A 26,509-nucleotide genomic window follows, 5' to 3' on the forward strand; every position below is an offset into this window, starting at 1 on the left:
TCTTCTGCACTGTGTGATAAAGAACATAGTTTAATGAAACATATAACTGGGTACTTAGAAATACATAGCAAATATATAGAAGGGTAATATCTTGGTTATATTTTTTTAAAGTGCTGAGTTTTTTCTTCTTCTCACCCTTCACTTCTGAGGGATTATTCCTGGGATATTTCAAAAGCATATTATAAAAGTAGAAAAGGATAAAAAAAAAAAAAAAAACTTGGAAGCCCCAGCAATATACCAGAGGAGAGAGGAAGTGTAACATACTGATTTGGCAATTAACAAGTAGCCATGTTTTTTAATTCAGTGGGTACAACAAAAATACATCTCTGAACCCCAAACTTTACCACTTGAAATTTTTTGTATATGTTGTATATACACTTAGTGTATATATAGTATAGTTATTTGCTACACTATATTTATTGGAGTATAGTTATTTACTATGGATATGAGAGTTGGACCGTAAAGAAAGCTGCACACCAAAGAATTGATGCTTTTGAACTGTACTATTGGAGAAGACCCTTGAGAGTCCCTTGGACAGCAAGACAGCAAGATCAAAGCAGTCAATCCTAAAGGAAATCAATCCTGAATATTCATTGGACGGACTGATGCTGAAGCTGTAACTCCAATACTCTGGCCACATGATGCAAAGAATTGACTCACTGGAAAAGACCCTGATTCTGGGAAAGGTTGAAGGCAAGAGAAGGGGATGACAGAGGATGAGATGGTTGGATGGCATCACCAACTTGATGGACATGAGTTTGAGCAAGCTCTGGGAGTTGGTGATGGACAGGGAAGCCTTGTGTGCTGCAGTCCAGGGGGTTGCAAAGAGTTGGACACAACTGAGAGACTGAACTGAACTGATAGTTATTTACAATGTTGTATTAGTTTCTTCTATATAGCAAAGTGAATCAGTCATACATATACATATATCCACTCTTTTTTAGACTTTTTTTTTTTTTAATAAGATCCCCATTCATTTTAAGGAGCAACGTTGTTTAAGAACTCAGAAGGGGACTTTCCAGGTGGTCCAGGGTATAAGACTCCATGTTCCCAATGCAGGTGGGCCTGGGTTTGATCCCTGGTCAGGCAACTAAGATGCCTCCTACTGCAATAAGCCCCTGCACCACAATTAGAGAGCCTGGACATTGTAACTAGAGAAGCCCCATGTACAGCAAGGAAGACCCAGAGCAGCAAAATAATAATAACAACAACTCAGAAGTATAGATGAGGAGCAAAGAGTCTAGGAGAGGTTATTCCACTAACATTTTATTCTGTACATTCCAAACATGTTATGGTTTTTCATTTCTTCATGTTTTTCCCTTGATATTTGATCAGTCTTAGCAGCTATTCTGTTTTCTTCTTACCAGAGCTTTAAAGCATCCTTTCATGTAAAGTTTGCCTATGTTCTTCAATCAGAATAAATCCCCACCTTCCTTCAAGTCCCCATCGCTCTCTCAGTTTGATTACAATAATCATTTCACTTAGCCACACAATATTTAAGCTCATGTTCTCTTTTTAGTTAAAAAGCCTATTTAGGTTTATAGCCCACCCAGCCCTTTGCATAGAGTTTTGGGCACACAAAGTGCTTATTTGAATGAACGTGCTATTTAAATGAGTGAAAGAATTAATTGAGTGATTATTTTAAATTTCAAATTGACATTCAAGAAAGTATGCCATAGTGGTCTAGATGTTAGACTAAGAAATCCTAACGTCTGGGGACTTATGTTAGTTTGGCCATTTATTTAATAACTCAGTTACTCAGGTTTCATATCTTGAAAAACATTATAATAGCACTTACCTAAAGGGCTATTAGAAATATTAAGCATTAGCATATGGAAAATGCTTAAATGGACATCTGGCATGTAGAAATTGTTCGGTAATGCTGGCTATCTTGATGGTACCATCTATCAACAGAAACACTGTTCTCTTTCACAATCAAAGCAGTTTGAGAGTATTTGCTGTTTCTCCCTTTTCTCTGGTTTAAACTACTTTACAATAAAGTAAAATCTCATATTGAGTTGATACAGTGTCTTCTCAAGTTTTCCAACCATTTTCTAGAGATGTATTAATCTTAATATATTCTGTGAAACATTATCATAATATTTATCAAGCAACCCAGTGTGGAAGATACAGCATACAAAAGACAGATAACTTGAATTTGTAAGAGACAAGTCTAATATTTTCCTACATCTGCATTAATAGGATCCCCATTCTATTAATTCTATCTACATCTGGCATTTTAATCAAGCATTTCAATAGACATTCTCCTGAGACTTTTCAGAATCGATACAGCTTCTATAACTGACAAAAGTTCTTCACATGTCCCATCTAAAGTAATTTGACAGGAGGCTAGAGGTAATAGCAAAAGTCTAAGTTGCATGAAAATGTTTCTGGATTTGAGATCAAGATGTAAAAGTTGGGAGTATAGTTTGAGCAAGATATTTCACAACTCCGGGCTCTGACTACTTTACCTCTAAAACTGGAATTACAATACCTACATGGAAGAGTTTGTGCATGGCAGATATTAAATGTCACAGTTATTAGCTTTTCAGTCAGTTAAAAATGATTTGCTTGAAATGTCATTATGTTTTCAAGATCCAATGTTCTAGGAACTTATCCTAGGTTAGCAGACTTACTTAAATATTTGCATGGAGAATTTCAGGTGCTCAGAGTCACAAAATTTCATATTGGTCATAAGAACTGTCAGCAGCTCCACAAAAATCAACTTCAAAGCCCTTTGCATTAATAGCATAGAGTGTGGTTATGGTTTGAGTCTGATGTGTCTCTCATCCATAACAAATGACCTTCAGGGCAGAGTAGAAAAATTGTCCTTACAGTCGCTGGCTTTGTTAGGTGACTCACCTTTCTGCTTCAGAGATTTCTTTACCAATGCATATTTAGAGGAATGAGGACTGTAAAGAACATGAAAGCACATCAAATATTTATCTCCAGAGTTTCATTTTCTAAGGAACAGGAAGTGTGTCACACGATTTCTCAGAGGGGTAAACACCCCTAGGCCTCTCCTGATATTCAGGAGATAGAAGGCATAGAGTATGTAGTGTGGGATGGACTGTTGCTGTTTTTTAGTCACTAAGTTGTGTCCAACTCTTTGCAGCCCCATGGACTTCAGCATGTCAGGCTTCCCTGTTCTCCCCATCTCTTGGAATTTGCTCAAATTCATGTCCATTGAGTCGGTCCTATGCCACCATCTTCTCCTTTTGCCTTCAATCATGTCCAGCATCAGGATCTTTTTCAAGGAGTCAGTTATTCACATCAGGTGGCCAAAATATTAGAGTTTCAGTTTCAACCTTAGTCCTTCCAATGAATATTCAGTGTTGATTTCCTTTAGAATTGACTGGTTTGACCTCTTTGCAGTCCAAGAGACTCTCAAGAGTCTTCTCCAGCACCACACGTAGAAAGCATCGATTCTTCGGCACTCACCTTCTGTATGGCCCTACTCTTACATCCATACATTACTATTGGAAAAATCACACCCTTGACTATACACACCTTTGCTGGCAAAGTGATATCTCTGCTTTTTAATATGCTGTCCAGGTTTGTCATAGCCTTCTTTGTTTGTGCCCTACCAGAGAATCTATAGCTTTGACTATATGGACCTTTTGTGGCAAAATAATGTCTCTGCTTTATAATATGCTGAGTAGGTTTGTCACAGCTTTCTTCCCAAGGAGTAAGCAGCATATCCATGGATAAATTCTCCATTTAGAGACATTGGGTCCAAGCAATACATTTCTCACAAGACTAGAAGTCTCAGAAACAATCAAATTGTTATAAACAAAACAAAATAGGAAACTCCTATAGGAGACGGTATTAAAAATGGACTCAATCTACACTACCTTTAAATCACACTGTTGCAAAGCAACCAATGATGGGCTCTATCTGAATCAAACTCCTCTCTCTGTCCTCTGGCCTCCACCCCGCCTCTGGTACCTGAACTTCTGCACATTCATAACACCCAGAAGCCAGATTTAGCGCGGTGCCACTGCTGCTTCACTTTGTTTATTTCTTTCTGCTATTAAATCAGGCCAGAACCCAAATATCTAAAAAGCATAATTAGTGTACATGAAAGTGTCTCAGGTGCAAAGTGCTTTGTAATTATTATTTAACCAAGAAAATTTCCTTTCCCTTAAAGTCTCTCAAACATATTTTACCTGGGGGTTTTCTTCAAATAACAATTTTAATAGGTAGCATTTCCTGAACACTTAACCACTTACCAGGCAGTATCCTAATTGCTTCCTATTTACTGATTTATTTAACCATCAGAATTTTATAAGGTTGGATTATTATCAGTCTATCATTATTATTATTGATGAATAAACTGAGTTAAATTAGCTAGTGAATACTGAAACTAAGTTTTTTTTCTTTAAAACGACAGCTGTATTGAGATATAGTTTGTATACCGTAAAATAAATCTGTTGTAAAACTATAGTTTGATATTTTAGTAGATTTATTGAGTTGTGTAATTATCACCCCAATCCAGTTTGTGTTTTAGTTAAGATATTTTTTGAAATAATTATGGATTCACAGAAAGTTGCAAAAAGTCCAAAAGAAAGTCCAATATTCTTTACCCAGCTTCCTCCAGTGGTACTAATTTTCAAAGCTACAGTACAGGGTAAACCAGGAAACTAATATTGGTACCATCTGCATAGGTTATGAAGATTTCACCAGTTTTACCTTGACATGCTTATGCAAGTCACTTATGTGTGAGTGCACTTTGCATGCACTCACTTATGTGTGAGAGCATAGTTCTGTGCAGTTTTATCCCATGTATCTACGTACAAACTCACCTCCACACTCAACATACAGAATGCTGCATCACCACAAAACCCCATCATGCTGCTCCAGTATAACCTTTTGAACACAGTCTAGAAAGTTCACTCCTAAGTTTCTAGAAACTTCATTTTTAACATCACAAACATATAATAAAAGAGGAAAGCAGAGAGGCTTTGGCAAATAGTTATAGAACCTACTGTGAGCCACACTATCTGTTAATCATTAGAAGTAGGGGGGTGAGTATGCCTTTGTTTGTATGAAGCTTGTCCTACAGTGGGGAGACAGACAATAAGACTGACCATACGCAAGGAGAAAGCAAAAACAGAGGAACTGTAATGATCAACTCTGGATTCCTATTCTGTACCCCAGTAATCTCTAACATGACATAGGGCCCCACCACTCATCAGGTTGTTCCTTTCTCAAGTTGATGACTCAAATTCAACCAAAATTCTGTCAGCTTGACCTTCAAAATAGATTTCCAATCTCTCATCAGTGCATCTCTAACACCATTCGAAGTCAGGACACATGGTCTCTTACTCAGGCTACGGCCCCAGTCTCCCCACTATTCTTCCCACTTCTCCTTTCCCCTCTTCTCTCCAGCATGTCTCTATCTGGGGGGACACTAAACTCTTGGTTCTGCCCTTGGACTCATTCTCCATCGGCACTATCATTGTTATTGCCCTAATTCAGTTTCATACGCATCAGACACTGTCAGTGCCAAGCCTTGAATTGTGGAACACGAAGGAGCCCCGGCGTCGTTGTAAGAGGTCTTTGGAGACATATAAGCACATACAACTGAATGTAATTTCCATTAAGGACAAGTATAGATACCATCAATTGGGAATATGGAAAAAAACGTAATGGACTTCCACCTTGAAATAGTTAGGAACCACTGACTTAGACCTCTTCACCAATGACCTTTGGCTCTTATTTTGGCTACCATTTTATATGCTACGTTGTCTTCACTCCCAGCACTGTTCCTATCAAATGCATAGATCTGAGAATGTCACCATCATGCTAAGCCATTGATATCTTCTCTTGGGCCAAGAGAAAACATCTTAACTCCTTTGTCTATGGTTTGGCATCTCTTTGGCACCACTCTCTCCTTGCACCTGTATCTTTATTACTATACCTGTTTACTTGATGTTCCTTAGATATAAAAATATTCATAGCTTCATATTTTAGTTCAAGATTCATTGATGTTTTGGCTCTAATATCTTTTTTTTTTATCCTTTATCTTATAGAGAAAATATTTTAAGTATAAGCTCAATTGCCATTTCTGTGGAGCTTTTCTTATTCTTTCTATATAGAATAAGTTAATCATTCTATCAGATATGCTTCTATAGTCTTATGAAGAAGTAAAAGGTTCGACATCATAATTTTTACCCTTGATCAGATGACATAAGAGCAAGAACTTTAAAAAAAATCTAGCATATATTCTGGTGCATAGTATGCATGTCTATATTTGTGTGTATGAGTAGTATCTTAATCCATATTATATAATTTCAAACTGATAAAATATGCAAACTATGTGTTTTCAAATATCATCCTATTTTCAATCCTTGCTTACAAATTTTAGAAGCAAATATATCCATATTTGTTAATATTAAAACCATAACAGGTCTTGATTCATAATCATACTTAATTAGGTTGAAGAGGCTCCGTTTGTTAAGTTCACTTCTATCCCAGTTCTGTGTTTGCTGTATAGTCAGAGAGCTATTTTCAGAATCAGAAGTTTGCCTGTTTCTCCCTCACATGACAAACTCTTGCATGTCCCAGATAAAATCCAAACCCCTTTGCATGGTTTGACAGATCTTCCCTTCCTGGTCCTTACTCATCTCTCCAGTCTTGTTTCTTCCCACGGTCCATTCTATCTACTGACATAAACCTCTAAAACATCACTCTATTCTTCAGTCATGCCAAACTCACTTTAGTTTCCCTTTATCACATGCCTTTTTGATTGTTGCTCTTCTAGACCTCTGCTTATATATCTTTCCCCTATCACTTATCCTCCAATCCTTGGGTGTACTTTGGGCCTAATATTTGACTTAAAAGTCAACTTGCCCATCACCTTTCCTGACCATCTCTATACCTTCCTCTCCAGCAATACCCAGTAGCTATCTTTCCTCTGTCTCCCATTGTACCCTGTCATTTTCTCTGGCCCCTGTCATGGCATTTACCAGGGTTTAATTTTACTTCCTGTTTCTTTGTCTGCACACCTCAATAAATTTCAGAATCTTTGAGTTCTTGAACTAGTTTATCCATCACAGTGTCTCCATAACCTTGCACAGTCTCTGACACATAGTAGATATTAAGTAGATATTTATTGAATGGATAGATGTGAATTATTGTTTAGACTTTAGGCTCAGCCAGAATCTCAAAAGCAAAGTGGGATGTTAGGAAAAAAAATAAAATAAAATAACCTCAGTTCAGTTCAGTTGCTCAGTTGTGTCCGACTCTTTGTGATCCCATTAATTGCAGCATGCCAGGCCTCCCTGTCCATCACCAACTCCCGGAGTCCACCCAAATCCATGTCCGTTGAGTCGATGATACCACTCAACCATTTCATCCTCTGTCGTCCCTTTCTCCTCCTGCCCTCAATCTTTCCCAGCATCAGGGTCTTTTCAAATGAGTTAGCTCTTCGTATCAGGTGGTCAAAGTATTGGACTTTCAGCTTCAACATCAGTCCTTCCAATGAACACCCAGGACTAATCTCCTTTAGGATGGACTGATTAGATCTCCTTGCAGTCCAAGGGACTCTCAAGGGTCTTCTCCAACACCACAGTTCAAAAGCATCAATTCTTCTGCCCTCAGCTTTCTTTATAGTCCAACTCTCACATCCATTCATGACCAATGGAAAAACCATAGCCTTGACTAAACGGACCTTTGTTGGCAAAGTAATGTCTCTGCTTTTGAATATGCTGTCTAGGTTGGTCATAACTTTCCTTCCAAGGAGTAAGCCTCTTTTAATTTCATGGCTGCAGTCACCATCTGCAGTGATTTTGGAGCCCAGAAAAATAAAGTCAGCCACTGTTTCCACTGTTGGAAGTTCCATGAAGTGATGGGACCAATGCCAAAGATTCTAAGTGAGTAAGATTCTCAAGCCAAAGGTAATACTGATCCTTCGGCTTGGAGAAAGGGGATTTATCCAGAGGGAAAGGAATGCCCATGGTGAATTAGGCCTTGAAGAACCAAATCTCTGTTTTTAATAAGTCGTAATCATTTAAACTGAAAATCTGCTTCCCCCTAGAAAAACTGAGTGGTAGATGTTGGTTTCCTTTCTAAGAAATAAAGGAGAGAAGACAGATCTGCAAGACAGGAAACAAAGATTATTTATGTGAGTTGGGCATGTGACCTTGAGCAAATCATTTCTCCCCTTCTGTCCTGTTTCAACCACAAAATAAGCAAACATGTTGGGTTTTTACTCAGGATTCCTGGTAAGTGATTTCAGTTTAGTGAGTCTAGAAAACAGCCTTTGTCCTCTATTATGTTACCTCCAATTGCAAAATCTCCCTATTGGTGTACTGTTTCCTCTTCTGATACATTTTCTACATGACCAAGCACGTTATTTTTATTTTTTTTTACAATATTGTATTGGTTTTGCCATACATCAACATGCATCTGCCACGGATGTACACGTGTTCCCCATCCTGAACCCTCCTCCCACCTCCCTCTCCATACCATCCCTCTAGGTCATCCCAGTGCACCAGCCCCAAGCTTCCTGTATCCTGCATTGAACCTGGACTGGTGATTTCTAAATAAAGGGAAATTATATCGCCCGTGGTTTATGTATTTAAAACCATTCCTTGATGTTCAGTCTTGAGTACAGACTCATGTGCAAATCAATCAAATAATTCATCTCCTCCCTATCATATTTGCCCATGAGCCATCAGCTTAAAACTGTGGCCAAAGCAATTTTAAAAAGAGAGGATGTTTTGCCATGGATTTTGCTAGACTTGTAGAATATCAGTCTCAAATGGTAGCTCTGTATATGGCTAGAGCCAACCTGTAAAGGAAGATGGTACAAAGGAGAGCGAGGCAGAGGAGGGATGAGGATAAGACCTGTTCCTGCTGCCACTATCTGAGTGCTGGAGTCCAGCCAAATGCTAGTGCTGCCTTTAGTTTTCAGTTACTGTGAATTGGTTTTTATCATTTCAATCATCATACTAAAGTTAGGCTTTCAGGTAAATCCCAACAACTGTGTTTAACAATGAGAAAATGTCACCTCTTTTAAGGCTGCTTTTCAAATAGTATATGAGAAATTAAAAAGCCTCTTGATGAAGGTGAAAGAGGACAGTGAAAAAGCTGGTTGAAAATTCAACATTCAAAAAATGAAGATCATCACATACAGTCTCATCATTTCATGGCAGATAGATGGGAAAATAATGGATACAGTGAGAGGCTTTATTTTCTTGGGCTCCAAAATCACTGCAGATGGTAACTGCAGCCATGAAATTAAAAGGCACTTGCTCCTTAGAAGAAAGGCTATGACCAACCTAGACAGCATATTAAAAAGCAGAGACATTACTTTGCCAACAAAGGTCCATCTAGTCAAAGCTATGGTTTTCCCAGTGGTCATGTATGGATGTGAAAGTTGGACAATGAAGAAAACTGAGTGCCAAAGATTTGATGCTTTTGCACTGTGGTTTTGGAGAAGCCTCTTGAGAGTCCCTTGGACTGCAAGGAGATCAAATCAGTCAATCCTAAAGGAAATCAATGCCAAATATTCATTGGAAGGACTGAAGCTGAGGCAGAAACTCCAATACTTTGGCCACCTGATGCAAATAAGTGACCAACTCATTAGAAAAAATCCTGACACTGGGAAAGGCAGGAGAAGAAGGGGACGACAGATGATGAGATGGTTGGATGGCATCACCAACTCAATGGACATGAATTTGAGTGGACTCTGGGATGTGGTGAGGGACTGGGGAGCCTGGTGTGCTGCCATCTATGGGGTCACAAAGAGTTGGACACGACTGAGTGGCTGAACAACAACAAAATGAAAAAGTATACATTATAATATGTTCACTTACTAGAATATAAAATCAGATTGGACTGGTAGGTGGAGAATGTTGGAAGATAAGTTTGGAGACATGGGTTGGACCTTGACATTGGATGTCCTTGAAAGCCAAGTTAAAGAGTGAGGTATGCCGACAAGTAAGCAGGAAGTAAAATTAAACCCTGCTAAATGCTATGATAGGGTCAAAAGAAGGGTATGATGGGAGACATAAATGTCACCTTTTCTCTCTTCTATCTATTCTCTCTCATCACCTCTTTCTGTCTATCTGTCTCTTTCCCCTCCCTCCTTCATTCCTGGTTGTTCTCCTATCCTTCCCATGGTAAGCAAAAGTACCTTTTACATTATGAAATAAGTGAGTTCAATATGCAAGGCAAAATGTTCAGTTAAAATGTAAACTGGAAAGCTTATTTATGTGAACAAGGAAAGATTTCAAGCATTGGATGTATGCTTGGGCTCTGCATTCTTTGAATCCTTATAGTCTATGTTGCTGATTGCGTTTATGCTAATTATCACTGTTAAACCTCAGAATAACCCTATTATGGAGGTTTGTTAGACCCATTTTTAGATGACTGAACTATATTGGCTTCATTGCATTTTCCATCTTCTAGAGGTGGCCTGCATCCCTTGGCCTCCTAGTCCTGCCTACTGCTTCTGTAATGTCATACCCATCTCTGACTCACACTTCTTATAAGGACTCTTGTGATTACACTGGGCCCATCCAGATAATGCAGAATAACCTTTCCATCTGGGTCTTGAGTCCCTTTTAGTAAAGTCCCTTTTAGCATCTCAAGTGACATATTACAGATTTCAGGGATTAGGATAAGGATATCTTGTTAGGGAGGATTGGGCATTATTCAACTTTCTATATATACACCAACTTTTATAGAAATTAAAAGATATGCTCAAAGCTACACAGATGGTTACTATGAAGATGAGCTTCAATTCCAGCCAGGACTAATTCCGAAGTGTGTGCTCTTATCTATTATGTCTATGAAATACAGGTACTGTTTCATGTTCCCCTGTATGATGCTATAAAATGTGTAAACTAGTGTGGATTTACACTATCATCGGTCCCAAGAACAGTTTGTTTGGTCCTGCCTGAAGCCTTTTTTCCCTCCATAAGCTACAGAAAAGTGAATCTGTTGCTTGGAAAAGTGCATCTGTGTGCTTCTTCCAGGCAGTTGCAAGACATTCATGTCTTTCTGATTTACAGTGTATACAAATCCAGGCACCCAGTTAGTTTCCTGTTGGCAAAGTGACTCCACTATATACATCATTCTTATCTCAAATGTTTGTGAAAGTCAGTCAGTCAAAAAACATTTATCGAGTGCCTAAAAAAGCATTTCACATAAATCAATGTGCTGTAAGTCAGTAAGATAATCACTCAAATGCCACTAATAAAAGTGTGCTTTTTTTGTGCTTAGTCACTCAGTCATGTCTAACTCTTTGTGACCCCGTGGACTGTAGCCCACCAGGCTCCTCTGTCCATGGGAATTTTCCAGGCAAGAATACTGGAGTGGGTTGCCATGCCCTCCTCCAGGGGATATCCCAACCCACTGAACCCAGGTCTCCCACATTGCAGGCAGATTCTTTACCGTCTGAGCCACCAGGGAAGTCCCACTAATAAAAGTGGTGTTCCTCAAATGAAGATTTCCAGAAACATGTGTATATTATGAAAACACACACACAAAAAGTGACCGTGGCAAAATCATTTTTAAAGATCTAAAAACTTAGAAGATACATAAATGTCTTTGTGTCTTTTTACCCTCCATCCCCCCTTTCCTCACCTCCTTCCCTACCTATCCCTCTAATACGAATACACACACTCACACACACACACACACACTCACAGAAACAGCACATAAATATCTGCTGCTGCTGCTGCTGCTAAGTCATTTCAGTCGTGCCCAACTCTGTGTGACTCCATAGACGGCAGCCCACCAGGCTCCCTCATTCCTGGGATTCTCCAGGCAAGAACACTGGAGTGGGTTGCCATTTCCTTCTCCAATTCATGAAAGTGAAAAGTGAAAGTGAAGTCGTTCAGTTGTGTCCGACTCTTTGTGACCCCATGGACTGCAGCCTACCAGGCTCCTCCGTCCATGGGATTTTCCAGGCAAGAGTACTGGAGTGAGTCGCCATTGCCTTCTCCAACATATATATCTAAGTAACTAAGATCATAGCATCCAGTCCCATCACTTCATGGCAAATAGATGGGGAAACCGTGGAAACAGTGGCAGACTTTATTTTTTCTGGGCTCCAAAGTCACTGCAGATGGTGATTGCAGCCATGAAATTAAAAGAGGCTTACTCCTTGGAAGGAAAGTTATGACCAACCTAGACCGAAGATTAAAAAGAAGAGACATTACTTTGCCAAAAAAGGTCCATCTAGTTAAGGATATGGTTTTTCTAATAGTCATGTATGGATGTGAGAGTTGGACCATAAAGAAAGCTGAGCACCGAAGAATTGATGCTTTTGAACTGTGGTATTGGAGAAGACTTTTGAGAGTCCCTTGGACTGCAAGGAGATCCAGCCAGTCCATCCTAAAGGAGATCGGTCCTGGGTGTTCATTGGAAGGACTGCTGTGGAAGCTGAAAAATCCAATACTTTGGCCACCTGATGCAAAGACCTGACTCATTGGAAAAGACCCTTATGCTGGGAAAGATTGAGGGCAGGAGGAGAAGGGGATGACTGAGGATGAGATGGTTGAGTGGCATCATCGACTCAATGGACATGGGTTTAGGTGGACTCCGGGAATGGGTGATGGACAGGGAGGCATGGTGTGCTTCGGTTCATGGGGTTGCAAAGAGTCGGACACGACTGAGCGACTGAACTGAACTGAACATAATGTAAGTGAATAAAGATGATCATTTCTTTAGATGCAACACCTAACACTGTGATACAGCCACAATAAGTAATTTATTAAAAAAAAATTCAAATTCAAATCCAGGCACCCAGTTAGTTTCCTGTTGGCAAAATGACTCCACTATATACATCATTCTTACCTGGACTAATAGGTACTGAAATGAAGTAAAGTAAAAGTCACTCAGTCGTGTCCTACTCTTTATGACATCCTCTTAGAGACCAGGATGTTGAACTATATCCAGCTCCATGGATGTATACTAGTCATATTTAAGGGTTCTTTAACCTGATTGGGATTTTCTTTTCCAACCTCTTTACCTAGTTGGCTCATACCAACACCTCAATTGTCACCTTCTCCAAAGCACCTCTCGTTCTCCTACAGTGAATTAGATGTCCTATTGACATGTTCTGCTGGTACTCAGTACTGGTCCTGTGGTGATACAGATTATTATTCAAATTAGTTGACTTTTTTATTTTTTTAATATTTTATTTTTATTTAAAACAGGTTTTTTAAGAGCAGTCAGGTTCACAGCTAAATTGATAAATTTTAAAGATATCCTGTACACCCTCTGCCCACTCACATGCACAGCCTCTCCCATTATCGACATCCCCACCAGAGTGGTACATTTATCACCACTCTGATGGACCTACACTGACACAGTATCACCACTCAAAGTCCATAGCTGACATTAGGGTTCACTCTTGGTGTGGTACATGCTAGGGTTTAGACAAACGTATTCATAATATGCCATCAGACAGTATTTTCACTCCCTTAAAAATCCTCTGTGCTCTTCCTATGCTCCCTGCCCCTACCTTCACCTCTGGCAACCACTGATCTTTTCATGGGCTCCATAGTTTTCCCGTTTCCACAAAGTTATATAGCTGAAATCACATAGTATGTACTCTTTCAACATTGGCTTTTTTCCACTGAGTAATATGCATGTAAGGTCTCCCCATGTCTTTTCCTGGCTTAGTAAATCATTTCATCTTAGGACCAAGTAATATTCCATTGCCTGGGTATACCACAGCTTGTTCATCCATTTATCTACAAGAGGACACCTCGGTTACTGCCAAGGTTTTCAAATTAGCTGGCCATGGATCTGTGTTGTCAAGTGTGCCATGACTCCATGGAGACCAGACTGTACCTCATTTACTGTTTTGTAGCCCCCAACCTACAGCCTGGATCATAGTAGAAAGAAAATCCTATGGGAGCAAGAAAATGAAAATCCTCATATTGTGTAAAGATGTTTTTGAAAAGTTTTCTGCAGCTAGATAGACCTATCAATACAACTACTCAGAACTATATTCCCACTTTCCCTAGTTAATAAAATCCTTTCACTGTCCCTGACATTAGTTCAAAAGGCAGGAATCAAGCTTTCCCTTAAATGGAAGCCTATAGATTATATAATTCTTAATGGATGGTAATGAAAATATCAGTTATGTAAGGATTATTGCCCAGTAAAAAATGAAACCTCTCCAGTCAGCAAGACTCCCCTATATGTGGACAGTATCGCTGGCAGATGCATGCCACCTGTCACTCCTAAGGGACTTGGGCACTGAGGGAATGCTACTGAAATCTGCTCCAGTTCTGGGTGATCAAACTCATTCCTTATAAGAGCCTCTATCCTTGATTAAATAAACTGAGAATTTAGTCTACCACTCTGCCTTGTGTGTATGTTTGTTTGCGTATGCATGCATTTGCTCTGTTAAATTTGAAATTACACAGAAAGTCAGGTAAAGCTTTATAAAGGAAATAAGATTTTGAATAAGGAAATTTATAGAAGGCTAGAATTTTGTCCTGTGCAGGAGTAGGTATAAGAGCCTTCGAGGTAGATACAAAACATACAAAACTACAGTGGGGTTCAGGAAAAAAAGAGAAAAAAATAGATCGCTGGGATATAAATTTGGACTGGTACATGAAGACTGCAGGAGGTAAGGTTGGAGAGGTGTGTTGGACCATGACATTGAATGCCCATTGAAACCAAGTTAAAGAGTAATGATAGCAAGAAATGATGTACAATGTTATTGATTTTTAAATAGGAAATAAGTAAGTAACATTTAAAAGCCATTTATAGTTATTGATATTTTGTTGCTTCTCTAAGCCTCTTTAGTTTAACTGCTCTCTACTGTTCCTCTTCCCCAGAATATTGTCCTTGCAGTTTTTGGATGCTGACGTGTACACAATAAATTTCACAATAATGTGGATTTATTCAGGGCCACTCTAAAGAGCTACCTTATTCACAGAACAATTCCAAGTTCTCATTCATTAAGTGTCCCCAAGTAATCTTTCTGTTTCAAGTTTCTGAAAGATATCATACTTTATAGCATTAGAGTTCATTTTGTTCTGTGTTTTTCCTACTAGAATACAAACCCACTAACCACAGAAGACAGGTCTGACTTCTAACAATAGCCACAATAAAAAACAGTAATAATATTCACTAATAACTACACTGTGCTTGCTTTGTGATGGGAACATCTTTAAGCACAGGATAAGAATTCACACCTCAGTACCTGGAGATGATGAAAATGCAACAGAGAGAGACATAGGTCACATATTTTGTATGGCTTTAATTATCAGCCAGAAATTCTAGATTCAGAGTCCCTGATCCTCATCATAGGGAATTTGTTGTTGTTGTTCAGTCACTTAGTAGTGTCTGACTTTCTGACCCCGTGGACTGCAGCATGCAGGGCTTCCCCCTTCTTCACCATCTCCTGGAGTTTGCTCAAACTCATGTCCATTGAGTGAGTAATGCCATCCATCCATCTTATCCTCTGTCATTCCCTCCTCTTCCTGCCTTCATTTTTTGCCAGCAACAGGGTCTTTTCCAATGTGTCAATTATTTGCTTCAGGTGGCCAAACTTTTGGAGATGCAGCATCAGCACTTCCAATGAATATTCAGGACTGGTTTCCTTTAGGACTGACTGCTTTGGTCTCTTTGCTGTCAAGGAGACTCTCAGGAGTCTTTTCCAGCACTATAGTTCAAAAGCATCAATTCTTTGGCCTTCTTTATCATCCAGTTCTCACATCCATACATGACTACCGGAAAAACCACAGCTTTGACTATACGGACATTTGTTGGCAAAGTAATGTCTCTGCTTTTCAATATACTGTCTAGATTGTTCATAGCTTTTCTTCTAAGCAACAAGCATCTTTTAATTTCATGGCTGCAGTCATCATCTGCAGTGATTTTGGAGCCCAGAAAAGAAAGTCTGTCACAGTTTCCATTGTTTTCCCATCTATTTGCCATGAAGTGACGGGAGCCGATGCCATGATCTTCATTCTTTGAATATTGAGTTTTAAGCCAGCTTTGTCATTCTGTTTGTGACTGCAGCATGCCAGGTTTCCCTCTCACCTTCCTTATTTAACTTATAAGCAGAGTATGTCATGTGAAATACCAGGCTGGATGAAGCTCAAGCTGAAGTCAAGGTTTCCAGAAGAAATATCAATAACGTCAGATGAGCCGATGACACCACTTTTATGGCAGAAAGTGAAGCAGAACTAAAGGCTCTTGATGAAAATGAAAGAGGAGTGAAAAAAGATGACAGGATGAGATGGTTGGAATGCATCACTGACTTGATGGACATGAGGTTGCGTAAACTCCAGGGCTTGGTGATAGACAGGGAAGCCTGGCATGCTTCAGTCCATGGGGTCGCAAAGAGTCGGACATGACTGGGCAACTGTACTGAACTTTCACTCTCTGCCAGTATAGTGAATACTGTTCCATTATCAAAACCAAGGTGCTATTTTGTGCGTGCTATAATTAAACAGTAATAATACTAATACTTTCTATTTACCCAGAGTCTTGCCCTCCAAAATATAACCAATTTATTTACTAAATTAAAAAATATTTATTAAGGTTCATTGGTAAACCAGAGTCTCTATCCTCATAGACCTTACAGCCGTGAGATACTATAGAGCTACAACATGTGACAAATAAACCTTTACTCATTTAAGATAGGTCTTAACAACCAAATTATGTCTTTAGTCATAATTTTAAGAAAAAATGTTAACCTGAAACAGTGCTGATTATTTTAGTGAATTTATGTATCCTTTTGGACTTTTTATTGATATGTGGTATTATCAAGAAAACACATTTTAGTAAGAGTGTGTGCTTGGGAAATGTTAACAAATTACTTAAGACAAATGATTTCCTTGTTCATCGGGGTTTAAATATCAGAAAGAATATCCAAGCCAGTTAGCAATTCTTACATTACAAGAGGGAGTCATTTTAGACCCGAGAGTAAGACTTTGATACAATAGTTCTTGACATGTGAATTCATCATGTTATAACTGTTTGGGAAATAACTGTTTTCCTATAAAAGTTAGACATACACTTTCATCTATATGAAGTATTTGAATCATATGTATCAGTTTCTTATGTTACCAGTTTAGTATTACAAATAAGTCATTCTTTTTGTCCTGATTTAAAATACATATTTATATACTCCTTATGAATGTGTTACTGCGGTACCAAATAAAATACAGAATACAAGTACTAAATCTAAGAGGTGAGAGGTAAAGGATTCAAAACCCAAGGCTTCTTTTTTGGACCCATTATATGGCTACTCAATTTCACCAACATGGTTAGTTAATGACAAGTTCTTCCCAGAATAAATTTCAAGAAATACTTTACAGCATTTTTTTCTGCAGTCTCCTACACTATGGTTCCCTCTAATGTAACTGCCAATCAGATAATACCTAGCAAAAATTTCAAATACATGTGACATATTTTCAAGAAAGATGAATCAATAGGTTTCATATACTTTACTTAAAAACATTAAGATAAACTAAACAACCAAACATATCAACAAAGGCCCTAAGTTTCTACTTTAAAGATAGAATTTATTTCTACATTAAAGATAGAATTTTCACATCAAAAAGCACTAATTTGTATAAAATGCTGTGGCCTTTCACTTTGCAATGTCTATGTTTTATATTTATTGACTTAATTTATTTCCATTCTCCTTTTATTCATTCTAATTTTTCTAGGTTTTCACAGTGAGTTTTTAAAATTCATATGCTTTTATTTCAGCAGGTACTCAACTGATACTTAGAATGTGGGTTATAATTCCACAACATTATCATATTTGCCTGTGGTCATATCAGACAGCACTGTCTGACTTGTAAAATAAATATTTAAAAGAGAAATGCTATGGGAGCAAATCAACATTATTGTAAAATGATAACAAGCAGATTAGGGGGTATAGTATAAGCAATATTATATTTTGACTCATAATATTTCCTCCTGTATTCTCAAAGAAGATTATTAAAATATCTATCCAAAAGATAAATATCATAAATAGATATTATAGAGCATGTTTAAATCATAAAATTATATGTAATTGTATTTCCAATGATTCTCCCAACATATATTGCATTATTCAATGAGAATAGTGAGAGATTCAATTAGAATAATGAGAGATACAAATATCAATGATTCCTCTTTAAAAACTCATCTGATTTTTTATACATGTAAGTCAAAAGTAAAATTCTTCCTGTTGTACTGCTTCTCAACTAAGCTACATAGACCCATAAGGAGCATAGATCCACAGAATATCTACATTATTTACTAAGAAAGAAAATAGAAAAACAAAAAAAAAAAAAGAAAATAGATTTCCCAGGTTCATCATAAAGCCACTGGCTTCACAACTATGGTTATTCCAACTTGAATGCTACACGAGTAACAACAAAAAATACCAACTGTCATTAAAATCATTAAATTAATGCTAAAAAGTACTCAGTTTGAAATTACATCCCAGATAAAATTAACAAGCCCTTGTAAACTTTATTATTAAGTGTGCATGTTATGATATTGGCAAATCTAACATTTTCTTGCAAGAGTTTATTACTTTGTTGCATAAAAGAAACAATACTTCATCCTATTTGTACTCTTGAGCAAGACCAAATCATTCTTTCCATATTTCTAAACCATATATGGGAAGACAGAATTTCAAAGACATTCTGTATTTTTTATGGAATGCTAAGAAGTTTACAAATATAAAATCCATGCAAATTACATTGTTTATAGAAAGTAACAACTCACTGTTCTTCTCAAGTTAGTTTCCCTATTTTTCTTCTTTTCCATTATTTATCTGGATCCTTGTTTTCCTTTAAAGCATAATTTGTGTCATGATGACACCAACATCATTGTTCTCCAAACCATTAATTCAATTAACTTTTGTTACTTTGAAGACTGAAAATATCCTTATGAAATATAGGATATCCAGTAAAGCAACCAGACCAAAAAAAAAAAAAAAAATGAAAATAATACTTCATCTGCATACCTGCAGGAAGAAAACAGACTATTCCAGTTCCTATAAAGCATGGCTCTTCATTTATAGCTTTGAGGACCAGGATACCAGATTATTTATTGTTTTTTAAAGCATCATATTAAGAAACATGATGTCACTTACCAGTCAGTTTACATCTTTGCATCCAACTTCAAACATAGTCAACACTGAAAAAAAAATAATAATAATTAAAATGTGAAAGTAAACATATAAAAACTGAGTATTCCATAGAAAATTTAGAAATTATATTGTTAGAGCTACATGAACACACCTCCAAGTAAGTGTTTTTTAGACAAAATGCATTGCAATGATACTAATGACCATAGATAAGAAAGTATATACAAACTGATCTTAAAAATTTATGCAAAGAAATAAATTTAGTAAATATTTTAAATGCATCAACTAGGATTAAAATGAATTAAGGATAAAAAATTGTTACAGTGAGTCTATGTCCACTTAGATATTGTCTAACCAGATGTGATAAAAATAAATATTGCCATATTTATTGTAGCCTTTTTTCATAACATAGGGATTGACAAGCTTCTGGAAAGAAACAGCAAATATTTTACCCTTTCTAAGCCTGCAGTCTCTTCTTCAACTACTCAACTCTGTGTATGTAAATTGATAAATATGGCTGTGTTCCAGTTCAACTTTATTGACAAAATCAGCCTGTTGACAAAGATTTGGTTCCAGGACACAATTTACTATCTCTTGGCAAAACCCATTGAGAGTTCCCACTCAGGAATAACAGTCCTTGCAAGTGGCAGACAATGAAATATGGAGAATCACAGGGCTGATTAAGTAGACCCCTTAGGTTCATAATAAGTGGTATGACTTAAAATTTCCCTACAAAAACCTGACATTCTCAGTCCTAGGACATGATGTATGAGACTCAGAGTAATTATTTTTCAAATTTACAGTAAATATCAAAAGTATATTTCTCATACAAGGTAAATATCTAAAATGTGATAGCAAACAGAAAATTTTATATATTTTTTTTCTAATTTTATTTTTAAACTTTACATAATTGTATTAGTTTTGCCAAATATCACAATGAATCCACCACAGGTATACATGTGTTCCCCATCCTGAACCCTCCTCCCTCCTCCCTCCCCATACCATCCCTCTGGGTCGTCCCAGTGCACTAGCCCCAAGCATCCAGTATCGTGCATTGAACCTGGACTGGCAACTCGTTTCTTACATGATATTTTACATGTTTCAATGCCATTCTCCCAAATCTTCCCACCCTCTCCCTCTCCCACAGAGTCCATAAGACTGTTCTATACATCAGTGTCTCTTTTGCTGTCTCGTACACCGGGTTATTGTTACCATCTTTCTAAATTCCATGTATATGCGTTAGTATACTGTATTTATGTTTTTCCTTCTGGCTTACTTCACTCTGTATAATAGGCTCCAGTTTCATCCACCTCATTAGAACTGATTCAAATGTATTCTTTTTAATGGCTGAGTAATACTCCATTGTGTATATGTACCACAGCTTTCTTATCCATTCATCTGCTGATGGACATCTAGGTTGCTTTCATGTCCTGGCTATTATAAACAGTGCTGCGATGAACATTGGGGTACACGTGTCTCTTTCCCTTCTGGTTTCCTCAGTGTGTATGCCCAGCAGTGGGATTGCTGGATCATAAGGCAGTTCTATTTCCAGTTTTTTAAGGAATCTCCACACTGTTCTCCATAGTGGCTGTACTAGTTTGCATTCCCACCAACAGTGTAAGAGGGTTCCCCTTTCTCCACACCCTCTCCAGCATTTATTATTTGTAGACTTTTGGATCGCAGCCATTCTGACTGGTGTGAAATGGTACCTCATAGTGGTTTTGATTTGCATTTCTCTGATAATGAGTGATGGTGAGCATCTTTTCATGTGTTTGTTAGCCATCTGTATGTCTTCTTTGGAGAAATGTCTATTTAGTTCTTTGGTCCATTTTTTGATTGGGTCGTTTATTTTTCTGGAGTTGAGCTGTAGGAGTTGCTTGTATATTTTTGAGATTAGTTGTTTGTCGGTTGCTTCATTTGCTATTATTTTCTCCCATTCTGAAGGCTGTCTTTTCACCTTGCTAATAGTTTCCTTTGATGTGCAGAAGCTTTTAAGGTTAATTAGGTCCCATTTGTTTATTTTTGCTTTTATTTCCAATATTCTGGGAGATGGGTCATAGAGGATCCTGCTGTGATGTATGTCAGAGAGTGTTTTGCCTATGTTCTCCTCTAGGAGTTCTTTAGTTTCTGGTCTTACGTTTAGATCTTTAATCCATTTTGAGTTTATTTTTGTGTATGGTGTTAGAAAGTGGTCTAGTTGCATTCTTTTACAAGTGGTTGACCAGATTTCCCAGCACCACTTGTTAAAGAGATTGTCTTTAATCCATTGTATATTCTTGCCTCCTTTGTCAAAGATAAGGTGTCCATATGTGTGTGGATTTATCTCTGGGCTTTCTATTTTGTTCCATTGATCTATATTTCTGTCTTTGTGCCAGTACCATACTGTCTTGATAACTGTGGCTTTGTAGTAGAGCCTGAAGTCAGGTAGGTTGATCCCTCCAGTTCCATTCTTCTTTCTCAAGTTCGCTTTGGCTATTCGAGGTTTTTTGTATTTCCATACAAATTGTGAAATTATTTGTTCTAGCTCTGTGAAGAATACTGTTGGTAGCTTGATAGGGATTGCGTTGAATCTATAAATTGCTTTGGGTAGTATACTCATTTTCACTATATTGATTCTTCCAATCCATGAACATGGTATATTTCTCCATCTATTAGTGTCCTCTTTGATTTCTTTCACCAGTGTTTTATAGTTTTCTATATATAGGTCTTTAGTTTCTTTAGGTAGATATATTCCTATTTTTAAAAGAAGGAAGACAATTATTGATTTTCGTGTATGCTTAAAAAAATGCTGAATGATAGCAAGTTTCCTAGGACCGATAGATTAAGGAGGCCAAATACTAAATGAGAAAAAATAAGAGATTGAAATTAGCCAGAGAGATTCATCATGCCAACTTTACAATCCTTGGAAGGTAAGTTGAAAAGATGAGTCTCCAAAATGTTCTAAAGAAGTATCTGATGTCAGTTAGAGAACCTCACTGATCGACTCCCTGCAACGGTATCATTATTTGGTTCTTAGTTACCTAATATGTTTCTTATTAGAAATAAGAGGACAGATTGCATTGTCCATACACACACAACTCTTCAGAGGAAAATTAAGTTTATTATTTTTGGCAATATGGGATGAACTCAAAACTGGTAAACAGATTATGCAGGAAAGAAAGAATTCTATTTCTGACAGAAAAGGGTCTAGTAAAAGGATATGGCTATTATTTCACAGTTATAACTTCTCCAATTTATATTTATTTTTGGATTTTTGAAAGTGACTCTGTGTACCTCAAAGTATATTTCAACATTTAGTGAACACCTACCCCCACCCACGTACTCATACCATCACTTACATTCCACGTGGAAATTTTTTAAATTAAACTTTTTATTTTGTATTGGGGGTATAGCCAGTTAACAATGCTGTGATAGTTTCAGAAGAACAGCAAAGGACTCAGCAAAGGATTCATGTATCCATTCTCCCCCAAACCCCATCCTGTCCAGACTGCCAAATAACATTGGGCAGAGTTACATGTGCTCTGCAGTAGGTTTTGTTGGTTATCCATTTTAAATATACCAATGTGTACATGTCCATACCAAACTCCCTAACTGTCCCTTCCCCTCACCCTCCATAATTCATTCTCTAGGTCTGTGAGTCTCTTTCTGTTTTGTAAATAAGTTCATTTGAGTATTTTCCATTCTGAACAGCTGATTGTCCTAGTAACTTTATACCAAAAGAATGGCTCTACTTATGAGAATAAAGAAATATCAAGATAGCATGGTGCTCCATGCTTGGAACTGAAGGAAGAACAACTGACTGCAGGGGGAAGGGGAAGGAAGACGACTTGCTCTAAGTGGCAGTTCTCCATTTTAAGGGGAGCTATAAATGAATCTTAAAAATGTAGCTGAGGGCTGCCCTGGTGGCTTGGTGGTAAAGAATCTGCCTGCCAATGCAGGAGACTCGGGTTTGATTCCTGATCCAGGAAGATCCCACATCCTGCTGTACAGCTAAGTCAGTGTGCCACAAGTACTGAGCCTGTGTTCTAGAGCCCTGGAACCACAGCTGAGCCCACGAGCAGCAACTTCTGACGCCTGCATGCTCTGGAGCTTGTGCTCTGGACAAGGGAAGCCGAAGCAACGAGAAGCCTGTGCACCAGAACTACAGAGTAGCCCCAGCTCGCTGAAAATAGAGAAAACTCGCACAGCAATAAGGACCCAGCACAGCCAAAAATAAAATACATAAATAATTTTTTTTAATTAAAAATGTAGCTGGTGTCCACATGATTAGAAACAACATTGCCCCTCTTTTGGTAAACTGCTACTTCTTGGCTAAACTCCAGTGCCCAGATGTTGGAATTCCAACTACCATGCAACTGTCAAAAATGAAGGTTGTTTCAAGAGATCTTGACAGTCTGCTCTTCATTCAGAGAAAATGGGGGCTCTTAGCCACTAATTTGCTCAAAGTCACAAAAGTAGCAATTTGTAGATCCTGCATTCATTACAAAACCAGATTGGTCTTTTTCCAAATTTTATACAATATGGAAACTCTGCCTCCATAAGCAGTTCATTCATTGGTTCAACAAGAATTTATCTGCAGACACTCTTCTTACTGTTTAGGATACAAGAGTCAATAGCACAGACTAAAGAACCTACCTCCTTGAGTTTATTTTCTAAAAATGGATGATGGACAATAAATAATACGTCACTACATTACATGATTTGTTATCAGATTAAAAGACTTGGGCAAAAAGGAAAAAGCAAAGTAGAATAAAGGGCCTGAGGATTGTAGGGTAGAAACTGACTTGGGGCAACGGAGGAGGGAATTTTCAATCTTACACTGGGTGTCAAGGCAAGCTCACTGACATTTCAGCAAACAGCTGAAAGAGATAAGGGAAGTAAGCATTTCCATTAAGGTTGACTCCAGGAGAGAATTTCAGTACAAAAGCCAGGCCTTAAGCTTGAGGACCAAAACCTACCTTGTTTTGATAAATGGCAAGGTGATCAGTGTGACTGGAGGAGAATGAATGAAGGGGAAAACAGTGGGAGAAGGAGCCAAATCAGAAAAGGGGGACAGAGATCTGATTAGAGAGAGCTTTGCAGAGCATTGGAAAGAGACTGCACTTTACTCCATGTACACTGCAGAGCTGGTTTTGACCAAAAATTAATCTGTACTAAAAGGACCACCCTGGTTGCTCTCATGAGCATTAGATCCAGGTTTTAAGTAATGTATAAGCAAGGAAATGAGCTAAGTTACTACAGTTATCCTGCTGAAAGATGGTGTTGGATTGGATCATCCTAATAGTGATGGAAATGGTGAGAAACAATTAATTATTGATGAATTTGAAAGATATTATAATCTGAGAGTAAACAGCATATCAGATATGGGTTCTGAGAGAAGGGAGAGAAATCGGTTATTTCAGTAAGAAAGCTTTTTCCATTAAGGTTTCTGTTCTATATAAAAGATGTTGTATGAGTGATGGAGCATTGCCTGTGAAGACAGACAAATCTGCTGGTTGATTTCTGGTTCTATTATGTACTAGGCTTCCCCCTTTTGAACAAAACAGTGCTGTCATTAAGAGCTCAGGTCTGAACTCTTGTGACCCTTTCTGTGAATCTGGTTCTTTCACTTACTAATTTTAAGCAGCTGACGTTGACACTCTAGTCTTCACTTTATAATTGGGCTAATGAACATATTTACCAGAAAGGAATAGAGAAAGAAGTAGAGAAGGGAAAAGAGAATGTGTTACATCTGCTAAAGCATGTGAAGCAGAATCAGCTAAGTGCCAAACACATAACAGATATCGTACGTTGAGTCAATGGTTTCGGTTCCTCCTCCCTCCCTGTAGCCACATCCTTTGCTCTGTAACTTTGCCATTGCTTCTTTTCCAACATAAATAACATTTTTATTAAAAAGAAATACTATGTCTTCCAAAACATATGAAGGCAGTGTAATGAGTGGCACTGTTTTATATTTTTGCAAATCTCTTGAATATCTATCTCACTAAAAAAGAGCTACAGTCACATAGGCTTCTGCTCTCAGCTTTTCTCTGATATACTATTTTGGTTGAAGAACTTAAAAATATTGAATATCATCTTATTTGATATTATATCCCAAATTTACAAGTGGTCCTTCCTTAAGTTTGGTTGCAAAAGAAATCTTAAACCTGATCAGTTGACTCCAATAATCTTATTACCATTCATAAAATTTAAGCTTTTAAACAAAAAACTAGGATTTTGAAAAATTTGCATGCATCACTGTGAGCTTAATAGCTTCCTAACAAATTTTTCTCATTAGTGATGATATAGACAAATGAAACTATCTGATATTCTAGCAGTTCCTTCTAAAGAGAACGATTATACTTACCCACTCCTTGAGTTCAGGTTGAGCCCTGTGACTTACTTTGGCTGTAGAAAAAGGCAGAGGTGAGAGCTTGACAATTCCAAGCCTAGTTCTTATGTGTGCTGCATGCTAAGTCATTTCAGTCGACCCCATGGACTGTAGCCGTCCAGGCTCCTCTATCCATGGGATTCTCCAGGCAAGAATACTGGAGTGAGTTGCCACGCTCTCATCCAGGGGATATTCCCGACCCAGCGATTGAACCTGCATCTCTTACCTCTCTTGAGTACTCTTTACCACTAGCACCACCTGAGAACTCCTAATGAGGCCTTGGGTATTACTGCTTTTGTGAGAGCTCCATCCTAGCTCTACATTGCCAAGAGGATGAGAGCTGCTGGCGCAGAGCCACTTCTGTTGACACTTGACCTGTAGCTGCAAGCGGAATTACCCAGGCAAGCACAGAGGAACCAACCCAAAGACTCATGAGGGAGACTAAACCGCTTGTCTTCTCAACCACTGTGTTTGAGGATATTTCATTGCATAGCAATGAAGGGTAGGCATTAAATAATCCTAGCTTATTTCCTTAGGATTTTGGTTAAAACAAAATGTGAAGCAAACAACACTTTCCACCCACCTCCAGAAAACTTATATTAAATGATTTCCCTTTGCTTTATAGTTTTTTGAATAATTTAATGCTGAGAGAGATAGAAATTTAAGACACAGGTAAAATTCTTCAACAAAAAATATCAAATTTTACACTAAGCCTCCAAAATGTCACTTAACTCCTTCCTCTTTAAGTTATAGGGTACCTTGGAGAGTTGCATAAGTGCTAGAAAGCTTCAAATGGGATCAGAAGTCAAAGCCAGTCAGTTTGAGCAGTATCCTTGACTGTGTAAGAACACTCTTTCATATTCATTGCAAATCTAATGGAAAAATGAGCTGCTTTAAGCTAATTCTTTCCAAGCTAATTCTTTCCAAACAAATATGCCTTAAACATAAAACATTCTTTGTTGGGGAGGGTATATTGCTATTACTGAGGATATTACTACATTTTAAGTAAATTGTAAGTGATATGAATAGTGTGTCTCTCTTCATTATTTGTGGATTCAGTA

General features: G+C 37.8%; 1 long non-coding RNA gene across 10 annotated transcripts in view; it reads right to left on the minus strand.

Annotated features, from left to right (window-relative positions):
* Nucleotides 1–26,509, minus strand: part of LOC147342506 (uncharacterized) — a 1,735,326-nt gene that overhangs the window by 1,283,988 nt on the left and 424,829 nt on the right. For 5 of the 10 annotated variants that reach the window (XR_015157704.1, XR_015157700.1, XR_015157701.1 and 2 more), the window contains exons 1-2: nt 25,425–25,667; nt 19,085–19,128 (exon numbers count right to left, since the gene is read on the minus strand). This is a non-coding gene — a long non-coding RNA (uncharacterized LOC147342506). The other 5 variants (XR_015157708.1, XR_015157702.1, XR_015157705.1 and 2 more) reach the window with 4 other exon arrangements.

Source organism: Bos grunniens, chromosome 29 (assembly GCF_055505025.1).
Source record: "Bos grunniens cultivar Pamir isolate PY7600 chromosome 29, Bosgru_T2T1.0, whole genome shotgun sequence".
Classification (NCBI taxonomy): Eukaryota; Metazoa; Chordata; class Mammalia; order Artiodactyla; family Bovidae; genus Bos; species Bos grunniens.